Raw genomic sequence first — 16903 nt, forward strand, 5'->3', positions numbered from 1 at the left:
GATACATTTAGAAAATGCAGTGCTACTCACAGTATGGAACTAAACTGCCACATCTGACCAAGGAAACTAAGGTGCTACTCACAGGAACAGGAAGAACGCAGGAAAAGAGATGTCACTGTCCCCACCTCCTGCTCTCCAGTCTCCCTGGTGGGCTCTCTAATGGAAGAAAATTAGAGAAGCAGCTGATGTTGTTCAAATGTGGTTTACAGAGTCTCAACCATATCATTGCAAAATATAATACAGAGGAGAAGGACTGGAGCTGAGAGACAATTATTTAATAATCAGCATACCATTTGACTGTTATCATACATTTATCACCTTAAGTTTCAATTTACTCATTTCCAGCGAGTGTGTATGTGTGTCTGTATACACACTTTTACATTATATCAGGTTAACAAATTTACATAATGTAAAATGTGGGGGAAATGTCTAGGAAACCCTAATCAAGGAAATATTTTATTCATGACATTTATAATAGACTATGAATATTGGAATCATTATATTTCTTGTTTCTATGAAGCCCAGTTTTATTTTTTATTTTTTGTTTTTTTAATTTATTCCAAATTGGAGTTGTGCTTATATTACAAGAGTATATAAACCACTGTATATATATCAACACTGAGATATACATGAAATATAGTCATCCTATATACTATCCAAAATTATAACTTTCCTGAAATATCTTGAAATTTGCCAAAACATATATATATTCTTGGACTATACATTTTTTTTAGAAAATAAACCACTCATATAAATTAGGTAAGTAGACTTAATAATCTAGTCATGCATTACAAAATAAATTCTCAGGATTGGCTAATTTGTATATGTGTGTAAAGGTAACACTGCCTGTAACAGCACTTAGTATAGTAGTTACACAAGGAATATTGTTAAATATCTAAATATCAACATCACTAGCCATCAGAGAGATGCAAATTAAAACCACAATGAGGTACCATCTCACACCTATTAGAGTGGCCAACATAAACAAATCCACAAACAAATGTTGGAGAGGATGCGGAGAAAAGGGAACCCTAGTGCACTGTTGGTGGGGATGCAGACTGGTGCAGCCACTGTGGAAAACTATGGAATTTCCTCACAAAACTAAAAATGAAACTGCCCTTTGACCCAGCAATTCTGCTGCTGGGATTATACCCTAAGAACCCTGAAATACCAATTCAAAAGAACCTATTCACCCCAATGTTCATAGCAGCACAATTTACAATAGCCAAGTACTGGAGGCAACCTAAGTGCCCATCAGCAAATGAGTAGACCCCAAAACTATGGTATATTTACACAAAGGAATTCTACACAGCAGAGAGAAAGAAGGAGCTTATACCCTTTGCAACAGCATGGATGGAACTGGAGAGCATTATGCTAAGTGAAATAAGCCAGGTGGTGAGGGACAAATACCATATGATCTCACCTTCAACTGGAACATAATCAACAAAAGAAAAAAGGAAACAAAATATAACCAGAGACATTGAAGTTAAAAACAATCTAACAATAGTCAGGGGGGAGTGTGGAAGGGACAGTGAGGAGAGGGGATTACAGGAACTACTATGAAGGACACATGGACAAAATCAAGGGGGAGGGTGGAGGAGGGGGAGGGAGGTGGGTTCAGCTGGGGTGGGGTGGAAGGGTGGGGAGAAAAGGCATACAACTGTAATTGGATAACAATAAAAAATTTTAAAAAGAAATATAAATGTATATTTACAAATTAAAAGTGTATTGTGATGCATAGAAACAACATAATAAATGTCATTCCGATCCCTAATTCAAAAGACTTCCACGTCAGTTAACATTACATGCTCAGTGACTGACTGCCAGTCATTGTACTAAGCACCTTGCATACAACATCTCATTTAACCTCTGAAGATCACATGACCAGTTGGTGGCAGTGACAGAATCCAAATTTGTCTATTTGCCTCCAGGTGTTCACAATTTATCCCACCGTCCTGCAGCAATGTCACCTTAGTGCATGCTAAACTTGGAACTGTGGCATCTAGGCAGTGGTTAATAAAGAGATTTTGTTTCTTGTTTCTTATGATCATCCAACCTGAGTATAAAGTTAGTAAATGACCAGGATTCTAAATATAGATCTAGTATAGGTCAGCGATGCTGACTTTTCTTCCACAGCCCTCCAAAAGCTCCTCTCTTCCGGAAAATGTGTATTTAAAAACCTTACTATCACATGGTATATTATGCTTTGTGAACAAGACACAGTTTGTTCATTGGCTTCAAATAAAATAACTGTCTAAAAAGAAAGAGGGAAATCAGGATGGCAAGATAAGAAAAAAATAATCTAAAAATTAGTTTCCAATCTTGTTTGCATTTGGCAGTCAATACAGTGTAACAAATGGTACAGCAAGGGGTGCTTTTTGTGCACAGGGCAGGAACTGCCCACTTTATGATTCCTTCTTGACGTGATTCAGTGATTTCACTAGGCCAGCACCGACCTCGTGCATGGAGCAAGCAAGAACACCAGATTTATTGTCGTGAAGAACTGTGACTGAAATTTCATTTTTATTTCACTTTATGAGTATCACAATATCAGACTCACTGCCTCAGAGAATATTGGAAATAAAAGGTATATTTGAATAACTTGATATTTTCCCCTCTTTCTTATTGCCTGCTGTTCTTACCTCAATGTATCTTTGTGTGGGGACAGTCAATACTCAGACACACACCTTCTTGCTCACCGTGACTATGGATAGCATGTTGTCAGCCCACTTGGGTGGCTGTAACAGAATACCACATGGGTGGCTTCAAAAAAAAGAAATTTATGTTGTCACATTTATGGAAGTTAAATATTCCAAATCAAGATCCCAAAATGGTTGATTTCTGGTAAAAGATATTTCTTGCTTCGAGATGGCCATCTCCTCTCCGTGTCCTCATATGTTGCGGGCAGTGGGGGAGACACAAGCTGTCTGGCATCTCCCCATATGAGGGCGTCAATCCTATGGCGAGGTGCCCACTTTCATGACCTCATCTGAATCTGTCACCCATCTCCAAAAGTCAGCACATTGGGGGTTTGGGTTTCAACATGTAAACTAGAGAGAGATACAATTAAGTTTATAGTACATGTTGTGTTAAATTTAACTTTCCTTATTAAAACAACTACATTAATCTACATTATGCCTTTCATTGGTCATTTATCAATTCAAGTTATCTTTGTGAGTAAACTTCTTTAATAGAACATACACTTTGGCAGAATTCAGTGTATTTATGTTATTTGTAAATTATCTGAAAGATGACTGAACCTGGATTTCACTTAGCAAATAGGCTTCCGTTATTACATATACTCTTCAAACATTGTTTTTCTCTGTTTCTTTCTGGTTATCACATAGACAAGGACAGATGTGGCCTGATTCCCATTTACATTGCCAAGCCTGCCATCGTCTAATTTTATATGTTCGGGTGAAATGCTGAGGAATCAGAATTAATTTCCCAGAGGCATTTTCAAAGTTATAAAATATATGCAAAACCACAGAGAACATAGAGATCGTTCAATGAAGACTTTCTGATCACTGCCTTTGTTGCTCTGTTATTATTTCTCACTCCCCTGGAAGAACAGCTAGAATTAAAACAGATAATTACTTATCACCACTTTTTGTACTGTTATTTATCTCACTTTATGTTATTTATTTTAATTAACATGTAATAGTCGTTACTATTTTAATTTTTATTTACCCCATGGAGAAAAATAAGATGCTTCTCTGTAATTAAGTTGTATACAGATATGAACATTACACTATGGGAATGTTCTATGCTTTAAGCAGGTATGTAACACACAGACACACACAAAAGTAGCAATTTCCAGTCAATTATTTCATTAGATTAGATTCCAAGACTATCTGTCTCCAAGTAATTGGAGGTAAAACCTAAATGTAAAGTCACCGAGTAAGTTAAGGAAGTCTTTTATAAACATTCCTAAATTTCAAATTTGTTTGCTTAAAAACTCTTTATACCTTATAGAATGGATTGTAAAAATTATTTACAAAAATGTTTTTGGAAAAAAGACATTCAAATATGCAAAAACTTAAAACTTAATGAGAAAACAGACTATTAAAAATGGGCAAATGATATGAACAAAGAATATATAAATATATATGGTAACTAAGTATATGAGAAGATGCTCAGCATCTTACATAATTAAGGCAATTGAACTTCAGATGCAAATGAGATACTCTTACATATCTATTAGCAAGGCTAAACTCAAAAAAAGCTGAAGGTACAAAATGCTGGAGAGGATGTGAAGCAACAGGATCCCTCGTTCACTGCAGTAGGAACACAAACGATACAGCCACCTTACAAGACATTTTGTCACTTTCTTTCAGAGGTAAATATAATTTTCCTACATGATCTAGCAATCATGCTCCCAGATGTTTACCCAAATGAGTTAAAAAAGTATGTCCACACAAAAACTTGCAGCTTTATTCTTGATTGCCAAAATCTGGAAGTAATAAAGATACCCTTTAAAGTTAATTGATAAATAAACTCTGGTGCATCCATATAGTGGAATATTAAATTGATAAAAATAAATGAGCTATCAAGTCATGCATAGATACAGTGGAATTTTAAATTCATATTGCTTAGTGAAAGAAGCCAGTCTGAAAAAGCTAGATATTATATGATTCCAATTATGTGACATCATGGAACAGGCAAAGATAAAAAAGGCAGTAAAATTTGTAGTGGTTGCCAGGATATTTGAAAAAAGAGAGGGATTAGTAGGTGAAACACTGGGCAATTTTAGGAAATGAAACTATTCTGCATGATACTGTATTTCTGAATACATGATATTGTGCACTTGTCAAAACTTGTAGACCTACATACACAACACAAAGACTAAACCCTATGTAAACTAGGCACTTTAATAATATCAGATCAATGTTGGCTTATCAGTTGTAACAAATGCCTCACATTATGCAATATGTTAATAATGGGAGAAACAGACACTGGGGAAGAAAGGGAGGATTTGCCAACCTTCTGCACTTTCTGCTCAATTTTCTGTGCACATAAAAGTGTTCTGAAAAGTAAGTTGACTGTTGATTAACCGAAAAGGAATGGAAGTGATTTCCCACTTCTCCTCTCAACTTTGGATAGTATAAATATGTGTGTATTATTATTTAAAGTTGCTACATATACCAGATGATCAGTGAACTGGAAGAAAAACTACACTGAAGATAGAAATTCACTCCTGCAGATCTAATGTTAATTCAGCAAACACACAAAAAACGAGAACCTTAGAAACAATAATAAAACATAATGGGGATTTGAAAACTTTCATAAAACTACAGTTAAGTTTATATTTAGGACAGAATAAAAAAATAATTTCCTGCAATCAAAAACATTATGTAGTGACCCTTGACTAAGTCACAACGCACAAGTACAAGGAGGTAAAGCTGTAAAACAAAAGTAAAAAGACAAGAAAAAATGGATTCAAGAGATATAGTTACTGTCTATTGTGAGTTCTAAACAAAGAAAATATAAATCACAGAAAACTTAGCTAGAAGTATATTTCATTATTTTGTTGATTATAGCAGGTTAGAGATACACATTAATTAGATTAGGTTTTTGACTATATGGCTGTGAAATCTTAAGAAAGATAATATGTACATAGAGTGAATATACTCAACAAGTTTGAGGGATTATGGACCAACAATATGCAGAGGAGATGAGAGAAGATATGGGACTAGCAAGTAGATAAATGGTTGGATAACATCTGGGCAATAGTAAACATGACTTGGCAAATGCAGAACTCTACAATTTTAAAAAGCTTATTTAAAATACTTCAGTAGATCTATTGATGATAGCCATTCTGACTGGTGTGAGGTGATATATCAATGTGGTATTAATTTGCATATCTCTGATGATTAGTAAATTCCGCATCTTTTCATATGTCTATTTGCCCTCTGTATGTGCTCTTCAGAGAAGTGTCTATTCAGGTGTTTCACCCATTTTTAATTGGATTGTTTGTTTTTTCTAGTGTTGAGTTTTATGAGTTCTTTATATAATTTTATATGATAACCCCTTATCAGATATATCAACAAATATGTTCTCTGGATCTATGGGTCATCTTCTTATGTTGTTGATGGTTTTCTTTGCTGTGCAAAAACTTTTCAGTTTGAGATACACCCATCTGTTTATCTTTTCTTTTGTTTCCCTTGCCTGAAGAGTTAATTATATCAGAAAAAAATATTGCTACCAGCAATGCCTAAGATTTTACTGCCTATGTTTTCCTCTAGGATTTTTATGGTTTCAGGTTTAATATTTACATCTTTAATCCATTTTGAATTTATTCTTATGTGTGGCATGAGAAGGTGGTCTAGTTTCATTTTTCTGCATGTATTTGTCCAATTTTCCAAACATCATGTATTGAATAAACTCTCTTTAGCCCATTGTGTGTGCTTGCTTCCTCTGTTAAATATTAATTGAATATAAAATTGTGGGTTTATTTCTGGGCTTTCTATTCAGTTCCGATGATCTGTGTATTTGTTCTGATGCCAGTACCATGCTGTTTTGATTAACGTGGCCTTATAGTATAGCTTGACATTAGATGGTGTGATTCCTCCAATTTTGTTCCTTTTTCTCAGGATTTCTGTTGCTATGCGAGGCCTTTTGTATGCTGTATAGATCCTGTATAGTGTGACATGAAAAATTTACAGCTTCATGTAGTATTTTATATTTTTCTGATGGGTTTGCTTAAATATCAGGCCAGCACTGAGATATAAATTGGCTCAAGCTATTTCAGATCCTGAGATACAAGGTCTGTCCAGAAAAAGTCCAGTCATTATTATGAATATAATGAAAAAGGTTGTAACCTGGTAGCGGTGGTGAGTGGATGGAATGCACATGCATGAACAATGACGACTTCACTGTACTAGTCAGCAGGGGGGCTGTAGATGGCTTTCAGTGAGCATGTGTACTGTGTGTCCTTCACATTCAAAATGACTAAGTGAGTAGAGCGATGAATCTGCATAAAATTCTGCATTAAACTTGAACATTTTTCCATGGTAATTATTCAGATGATTCAGAAGGCTGCAGCTATGGGCAACTGGTGACTGGCAGCTTCCTCACAATGTGTCTGCTCAATGCATCATGTCTTATGAGAATGTTTTTTGTGAAACATCAAATCACCCAGTGACTTAGTCCCCCTACAGCCCAGATTCGGTGCCCTGCAAAATCTGTTTCTTCTCAAAACTAAAATAGCCTTTGAAAGAGAAAATATTTCAGACCATTCATGAGATTCAGGAAAATACAATGGGGCAGCTGATGGTGATTCCAACAAAGGATTTTGCAGAATGTTATGAACAGTGGAAGAGACTCTGGGAGAACTGTGTGAGGTCCCAAGGTACCCACTTTGAAGGGAACTGAGGCATCATTTTCTTCTGTACAATGTTTCTGGTATCTTGTATCTTCTTCAATAAATGTCTGTATTTTTCATATCACATGGCTGAATAAATTTTGCACATACTTCATATTTTCAATATGTGGAAGATCCTTGACACATTTAATTTTGAAGCAGGAGTGAGAAGATTCGTCCTAGCTGTATAATGTTCCAGTGTCTTTTGTTGTATACAAAACTATGGAGTAATTAAAATATAACTAACATTCCCTTAATAAATTAATTCAATTTACTAAGGTGTTCTTTGATTCAGAGATAATAGAGATAGAAATACGTTTAAAAATATATAAAAAACAAACTGTAACAGAAAAAAATGCTACTATTAACACTAACTACTGTGTAGCTGTTAACCTAAGTGTATTCACTACTAATTTCCTTAGCCCAGTCCAAGCAAACAGGAAACTCTTGAGTCACAAAATTATTTCCTAAAATAACCAATGCAATATTTTTAATGCAGTGAGATATAAGCATGGGCTTTTGATATGATTAAAACAACTTGATAGTCATTGACAGTAATACTACCAAACATACCTAAATCGGGGTTTATAGTTACCTGGAAGAAATTGCACACCTGTACTGGTTGTCAATAACTAGTAGGTAAAATCTTGTGGTAGCGAGCTTCCTTGAACCTTGCCACCACTCACACATACCCAGCTGGTCCCCTAGACATCTCTTTGGTGAAGCAACTAAAGAATTAATTCCTGGCACAGCTGGCTTATCTGGGATCTTGCTCTAGGTGTAAGGTCAGCATCTGTTCTGATGGGTTAGAGATTGTTCAAGGTCTTGAATATTGCCTTTGTTCTAAACTATCCTCATTTGAACTCGTCAAAACTTTGGAAGGTGGTATAGTCATAAAAGGCCAGGAGAAAAGAAAGCAGAAGAACATTTTTGTTTCTTTTAATCTATACATGATGCTGAAACTCAGAATTTTAAGATATTGAACTGAATTATATGCAACAACATGGTTTTTGCTAAGCTAATTTGGTCTAAATATCTTATCAAAACTACACATTTAATAATTGTAGGAGAGTACATTCAGTAAGAGAAAGAAAGCAAAGAGCTCAAGATTTAGCATTTATCTCCTGGGCCAAGTGATGATCTGGTGATGTTACTAGACCACTGCTCATTAGAGCCTCCTTTCTGGCTGTCAGATGGGAGGAGGGAAAACAGAGGAAACACCTGGGCCTGCACACAGAGGACAGACCCTGGGAGCCATTGTTGCTTAGACAACGTAAATGCAAGACGGAAAGAGGCTTCTGAAAGCATGCCTGGGTCTCATCTCATAAACTAGGCTCAGGGTCACTGCAACCTAATGGTAGAGAAAGGAGGGGAGTAGAGACAGCGAGAAGCATCTCTGTGCACACCAGATTCACCACACATTGATCCTGCCAACAGGTAAGTCCCCATCCTGCAATCTATCACTCAGCTTCGTGTTATTAATAAGTTATGTTGCCTTAATGAGTTAAGAATTTGACCTTACTCATGCCTACAAATATTATGGGGATAATAGACATAGATTTTCATATGTTTCTTATACTTTGCATGTCATACTCTTAAACTCATTTATGCATAAGTGTTGAAAGTGACAGGATTGGGGTCACAAAGAAAGAGGAATGTGGATTGCTTTGGCAAGACTTCAGAAGAGAATGGAAACTTGAAGGTTAGAATCTGATCATTAGTTTCAGAAACATGATTTTCTTGCCACACTTATTTTTGCCCACATTTTCAGAAGAACTAAGACATGAACTAGAATTTCTTCTATCCTGTACAGAATCAGAGCAAGAAAAGTTACCTGGAGGTTTTTGATGGGAACAAGCTGCGGGGTCTGTAATACCCAGCGCTGTTGTAAAGCTCATGTGAGATCAATCTTAGAACACCTTTGTTTGTCTGAGCACAAGACCCTCTGGGGAGAGCTTAAGATGCACTGACAAATACCTTCCCGTAGGGAATCTCACTTCATTTAATTGATTTTATTGTACATAAAGTCTACATCACAACGCCTTTAATTTTAACCAGGGAATTTAATTTAAGATTACCTAGTAGTTATCTCGCTTAGATTTAGGTATATTGTCAGCCATCTACCTGCAGAACACGTATTGGGATGAATCGTTTCTTCAGATAACAAATTGGATTTATTTAGTTACTGATTTTTAAAGCTTATCTGTTAAATGGTCATTTTACAATCATTCTCTGAAGAAAACTTCCTTTAGCGCCATATATTCCAAAAGCATTGTTGTGTGTAAGGAGAGAGGTCACGTGTGAAATCTGAAAGCTCAGGGGAGGCCAGTGTGGCAGCCTTACAAATTCTGAGACCTAAAGTTACCATATAGGATGGTGTGAAATTAAAAAAGAGAGAGAAAGTGGTATATTTACACCGTGAAATACTATGACACAAGGAAAAAAGAAGGAATTCCTATCTTTTGTGACAGCATGGATGGAACTGGACACCCTTATGCTCAATGGATAAGCCAGTTGTTGAAAGACAAATAACATTTGATTTCACTTATAAGAAGAATCTAATGAATAAAATTTAAAAAATGAGCAAAATAGAACCAGAGGCATAGAATCATGGAATAGACTAACAGCTCTAAGAAGGGAGGGAGAGGTGGGGACTGATCAAAAGAAGGCAAGGGGATTTATTCAAAGAACATGTGAAGGACCCATGGACATGGACATGGACGTGGACATGGACAAACAGTGTGGGGACTGACTATGGAAGTACAGGGTGGGCTGGGGGGAGCAAGGTGAAGGGGAAAAAGTAGAGCAACTGTAATAGTATAAACAATAAAATATTTTTAAAATAACTTTCTAACTAAAAGCAGTTCATGGTGGGTAGTTATGTCTTAGTCTGCTATTCTGTTGGCCAAAAAGTCCATTTAGTTTTTTTCCATAAAATAAAACACATATTTTTCATCTTCACCAATAACTTTATTGATTTGGATATTTTGGGTATATTGGCTATTTCTTGCTTTGTACAAAGTTGATTGTTCTCAATTAATATGTCAATATGATCGCTGTCAACTTCAACTGCTCTACCCAACCATGCAGCATCATCCTGCCAGAAATATCCAGCATGAAACGTGGAAAACCCCTTTTGACACATTTGATTGGTCACAGCACCTTCTCCATATACTGCACAAATCTTCTGTTGTGTTTCAGTTGTGTTTTTACCCTTCTTGAAATAATAAAGCACGATATGGCAAAAATGTTGCATATTTTCTTCAAACTTCAAAACACAGAAATTCACCAATTTTTTTTTGGTGATTTTTTTTAATGCACACTGATATGAAGTTTACTACATCATTTCTTCATAAACCATAGGACAAATCAAAAAAGAACATGTGGAATAAGAAAATGAATTTTTATCAGAGAAAGTTTCCAAAAGATATGGTGATGGGCTTAGGCAGAGATTACTAAAATTGGCCATTATGACATTTTTTCTCTTTCCCTATCTCATCCCATGCACCAAGTAGAGAGCAAGGGGGATAAGATCAGCACTCAAGAAAATATATTTCCTTTCCACATGTAATTTAAACTCCAGCAAATTTATGACTTCACTAAAATTATATTACAGTCTTTTCACTAATTGTAAATTTTAACTGAGAAATTTCAATGACTATATATTACAATTTTATCATTGATTAAGGGAAATCAACACTTTTTGATTACTAAATTTCTTTCATATCTATAATTATGTGTAAGTCTTTTATCTCCAATTCCTTTTTTCTTCTGTCATACCACTTGGCTATCAGGACTACCACGATGACATCTTATTTATTTTTTCTTTGCTGAGCTTGTTTGTGTAGCAATATAAATAGTTTTCTTAACATGTAGACAACTAGAAAGATGTACAGCTGGGTTCTGCTAGGTGGGAAGAGAAAAAACGCCTTCAAGTTCAGCATAAACACATTAGCTACATGTGAAGATTTAAACAATCTAATTTACATAATGAACATTTTATGCCACATTATTTGCACTTGGTTTACAAATTTACTGAGCTTTTCACAACAATTACCAATGATCATATCAAAATGTCAAATATGCCAAAGTGACATTTTGTTAGGGAGTTATAAAAAAGATTTATTTTCCCATTGGTATTTTCTGACAGTTTAATTTGTTCCAGTTTCTTACGTAAGGAGAATTATTGAAATTTTTTCTTCTTATTTTGGTCATGGAAAAAATGAAGAAGAAAAAATAAATGAAATTTTTGTTCTCACAATCTCAAAATATTTAATACTTCAGTGTAAAGAAATGTATACATCTTTTGAAATATATTTATGACAAAAATACTTGGTAAGTTAGAAAATGTAGATAGGAAACCAGCATACATTTTATGCCCTAAATCTTGCTCCATAAAAATCATTGATAGATTTATTTCTATTACTCTCAGCATTTTATATTGTGTCTTTATTCTTATATAAAATGAGATCAAATGTACAACCAATTTTGTAATTCTTTTATTTATGAACATATCACAATAGGTTTATGCAGATAGATATTTCTAGTAAACAATTTACTATTTATATTGCATTGCATTGTACTACTATAATTCATCTAACAAAGCTCTATGTAGATAATTATAGTGTTCTTAATTTTACTGTTTTAATGAGGATAACAATGTACATCCTTGCATTCAATGCTATCATACAATTGTATATACTTTTGTGACATAAATACTTAGAATGTGAGTTCTTAGGTTAAAGATTAAGATAAAATTGAATACTCTTTAATTTGTATTACTAAATTGCTTTCAGTAATTTTGCAATGTATATAATATATAATATATATATGTTTACTTATTACTAAGAAGTATTATTGAAACTTCCGTCAATGTTTTGGAATTCAATGAATCACAGGGAAATGTTTATATGAGATATTCACAGCAATATCACAAAGATACTGAAGTGTGACCTCAAACAATTAAGAAAACAGTTTTCTTCACACTGAACAAATACTGGGGTTTGAGATCAAATTGTCATTTAAGAGGATTTGTTGAACAAAAATGAATATAAAAGAAATTCCACAAGTAATGAGTTCAAAGTTTTCTAAGACGAGATGGCAAAAAAAAATCTGGGGCTGGTAAATTTCCAAAATATTTCCATTTCTGCAGAATCAGCCAATATTTAAAGTTTTCTGGCCATATGCAGGGCCCTGATGGCTACAAGAACATGAGGACGAAAGACACTCTTTCTTTGCCACTTCTACTGTGAGGATCAAGACCGTTCTCAGCAATCAGACTGTTGATATCCCAGAAAATGGCCACATCACTCTGAAGTGGTGCACCTTTAATCACATCAACTCGGAACGCAGTCAGTCTCCTTGGAAAGAAAAAGAAGAGGCTCTGGGTTGACAAATGGTGGGGAAATAGGAAGGAACTGGCTACCATTCCCACTGTCTGCTGTCCTGTATAGAACAAGGGTGTCACATTGGGCTTCCATTACAAGATGAGGTCTGTGTATGCTCGCTTCCCCATCAACGTTGTTATTCAAAAACAATGGCTCTGTTGTAGAAATCAGAAATTTCTTGGGCAAAAAATGCATCTGCAGGGTTCTGATCAGATCAGGTGTTGATTGTTCAGTATCTCAGGCCCCAAAAGATGAGTTGACTCTAGAAGAAAATTACATTGAACTTGTATCAAATTCAATTGCTTTGATTTAGCAAGCCACGGCAGTTAAAAGCAAAGATATCAGAAAAATTTTGGAAGGTATTGATGTTTCTGAAAAAGGAACAGTTCAGTAGGGTGATGAGTAAGATCTAAGTTGTCCAGCTATAGAAACAACAAGATGCTGAGTAATTCTTCACACTTATTTGTGATATTCCTCACATTTATTTGAGCAATTTTAAAGATGCAATAAAAGTTATGTATTGATTTGGGGAAAAATAGTTTTCCAACCTTTCAATATTCTTTTTTGTGTGTGTATGTATGTGTTTTTTAATGTTATTGTATTTTTTATTACCACTTATCCCCCTTATACCCTCATCCACCTCCACCATCCTCCACTCTGCAGTCACCGTATTGTTGTCAATGTTCATGTGTCTTTTTTTTTTTTGTTCAGTCCCTCCACCACTCCCCTTAAGAGCTGTCAGCCTGCTCTCTATCTATGAGTCTGTCTCTATTTTGCTTGCTAGTTCATATTGTTCATTGGATTCCACATATAAGTGATATCATATGGTATTTGTCTTTCTCTGGCTGGCTTATTTCATTTAGCATAATGTTCTTCAGGTCCATCCATGATATCGTAAAGGGTAAAATTTCTCCTTCTTCCTCTTCTTCCTCCTCTTCTTCTTCTCCCTCTTCCTCTTCTTCCTCTTCTTCTTTCTTGTTCTTTTATTCTTATTCCTCTTTCTTCATCATTATATTATTATTATTATTATTATTTCTTATTCTTATTCTCCTTTCCTCCTCCTCTCTTGCAGTGGTGGCTTGGTGGGGACATACTCTTTTAGCCTCCTTTTATCTGGGAAGCTCTTTATTTCACCATCTATTTTAAATGAAAGCCTTGTTGTATAGAGAAGTCCTGCTTGTAGGTCCTTGTTTATCATTATCTGGAATATTTTGTGCCAATTTCTTCTAGCTTGTAGTGTTTCTACTGAGAAATGTACTCTGATAGCCTTATTGAGCTCCTTTGTATGTTACTTGCTATTTCTCCCTTGTTGCTTTTAAGATTCTCTCTGTGTCTTTAACATTTGGCATTTTATTTTGTTATGTTTTGCAGTAGGCCTCTTTGGATTCATCTTGATTGGGATGCTCTGTGCTTCTTGAACTTGAGCAACTTTCTCCCTCATCTAATTTGGGAATTTTTCTGTCATTATTTTATCAAACAAGTTTTCTTCTATCCCTTGCTCCTTTCCTTCTCTTTGATATTCATATCATGCAAATGTTGTTAGGTTTCATGTTGTTCTAAAGTTCCCTTAAACTATCCTAGTTCTTTTTGAGTCTTATTTTTTTCATTTTGTTGCTCTGCTTGGGTATTTCTTTCTACCTTGTCTTCCAGCTCATTAATTTGGACCTCTGCTTCATGCAACCTACTTGTAATTCCTTCTAGTGTATTTCTCATTTCAGATATTATATTCCTCATTTCTTCCTGGACCTTGTTCAGAGTTTCTATTTCCTTTTTCCTGCTGCTATAGTTCCCACTCAGTTCCTTATAGTAGTCACCGAGTTCCAGTGAGGCCCGAGGAACCAGTGTACTTTGTCTCCCTGTGGGGTTCAAAATTCACCCTTTTAGCTGTTCCTCTTGCTGTCTTTCTCTTGCAGAAATGCCCCCTGCAGTGTCGTTAAGCCTGCCCTGCTAGTTTTGCAGATCTTCTCCTGTTCCTGCAGGAGGTGGGTGCTGGGCTCAACCTTCCCTTCCCAGAGGTTCTGCCAAGGAAGGGGCTCAGTCTGGCTTTAAATAATCTCAGACACATAGATCCCGGCCCACTGCCTTCATAGCATACAGTAACCTGCACTTTCTACTCTGCAGATGCACCAGGCTAGGGCTGAGAAACTCCTTTGTTTTGCACTTTTTTTTTTTTTGATAAATTTGCCTAGCTGTACTGACTTGGAGCAAATCGAATCCTCAATCCTTTTTCCTTGTTGGCAGGACAGCTGTGTGCACAGGGTCCCTGTCCAGCACACCTCAGCTCCCCTTTTTAAAAAGTCTCTCTGGGCACTCCCACTGCAGCACTGAGTCACTGTCTGGCTTTCCATACATGCCACCTCTCCAAAAAGTCAAGAGTCTATCACAGTCAAAGCCCTCCTCCTACGCCAGGTCCAGGTGCAGATTGCATCTTTCTCACTCTCCTGCACTCTCCAGTTGGTTGGCATTTGCCAGTGCAGCTATGGGTGTGCTGCTAGCTGTGTGTGTGTGTAGACTGGTTCTCCCTGAAGACTTTGTGTACTCAAGTTTCTCCCAGCCCGAGTCTGGGGATTCCATGCTCTGGGAGTGGAGGGAGCCGCTAAGCTGCCATCTCTGACCAGGATCTCTGTGGATGCAGGTGCTGCGGCTGCTGGCCCTGTGGCTGCTGGTGCCACGCCTGCAGATTTCCCCCCGTTCACCTATAAAACCTCTTTACCGCCCATTTTGAAACATCTTCTGTACTCTGGTTTCCAAACTTCATATCGGCTAAGAGTCTGTTGACTGTTCACATTATTTTTCAGAAGAGCAGCTAAATGTCCAAGTTGGGTGCAAGAGCAAGTGGGCTCGACTTCCACCTACTTACCTGCCGACTTCCACTCTCAAGCCCAACTTCTGAACTCAAATCAGAAATAAAAATTTGCTGAGCTTCACCTTTTGGGAAAAAATAGCAAACTATAAAATAATTGGTGGTATTAATGATTACAAATGATCTTGCTAATGACCTTATGATGGTTTTTGTGTGAACATTAATATTTAGACAAAATCTATTTATTTTATAGCTGATTCAGAGCCTCTGGATTGAGATATTGATCATAACATTGATTTGCTGTCAGGCACCAAAGAAAGGCGTTTAATAAGCTGTCAGTTAATACTTCTGAAAATGTGGAACTGAATGTGATCCTCATACTGTTTTGACAATTTACCAGTAAAATGTCAAAATACTTACAAATCAACATATTTAATAATGTCACTTTCAGGTATTGCTAACATAAATGCCAATATGTAGTCATATTTTAAAAACTGCTAATTTATCCTTTCTTCCATGATGCCAATCACTTTACTTTTCATATAGGGTAGAAATTCCCAAACATATGATGAAAATGTAGTCAAGGCAAAATTTAAAATACATTTAGGTTAAAATTTGGGCCTTTATATGAATGATCCAGAAAAGTAAGTTATATTCATGCTCTGATAATATAATAATCATTTGCCTTTATAAAAGTGTTATCTTGAAACTGAGATCTTGGAGCAAATGTGCACAAAGGTGTAATAAAACTTAAGAATTTAAATATAAAATAGTAGTTCAGGAAATTAAGCCTAAACACATTTTAAAATGTGTACACACACACACAAATGCACACCATAGTTTATAGTATAGTATAGTACTGGTATAGTGTAAAGTTGAGCTATAGGCTGTAATTCCTGTCTTGCATAATGAACAAAATAGAAAGAAATGAACTTTTTATAAAGTAGTTACAGTGAGCTAAAATATGGCCTTTTTTTCCTCTGCCATAATGTATTAATTGAGAGAGAGAAAAGAAAGTAAAAAGCCACACAAAATGTATTTAGCAGCTATTATATCTCAAGCTTCATTCAATTTAGTGGAAAGCAGTTGGGGAAAAACTTTAAGGTCTCTCTGAATAAGTTAGAAAAAATCAAGGTGAATAAGGGAGTTTTCTGACAGTTGGGCCAATTAATTAAACTAGCAATGTATGATGATTGTATATGGTATGGTATACACTAATAGTGCAAGTTATTAAGTGGATTATAAAAGAAAACCCAAGGAGTTTGACCTTAACCAACTCCAATCAAGGTGACAAGCCTACACTCAGAACTGGAAACTTACAATACCCCAAACACACTGAATTTATGATAT

The 16903-nt window shown here is 35.8% G+C and overlaps 1 pseudogene; it reads left to right on the plus strand.

Moving 5' to 3' along the window:
- Positions 1 to 13144, plus strand: part of LOC112303000 (large ribosomal subunit protein uL6 pseudogene) — a 68097-nt pseudogene extending 54953 nt beyond the window's left edge.
- The last annotated feature ends 3759 nt before the right edge of the window (positions 13145 to 16903 follow it).

The sequence above is a fragment of the Desmodus rotundus genome, chromosome 5 (genome assembly GCF_022682495.2).
Source record: "Desmodus rotundus isolate HL8 chromosome 5, HLdesRot8A.1, whole genome shotgun sequence".
Lineage (NCBI taxonomy): Eukaryota > Metazoa > Chordata > Mammalia > Chiroptera > Phyllostomidae > Desmodus > Desmodus rotundus.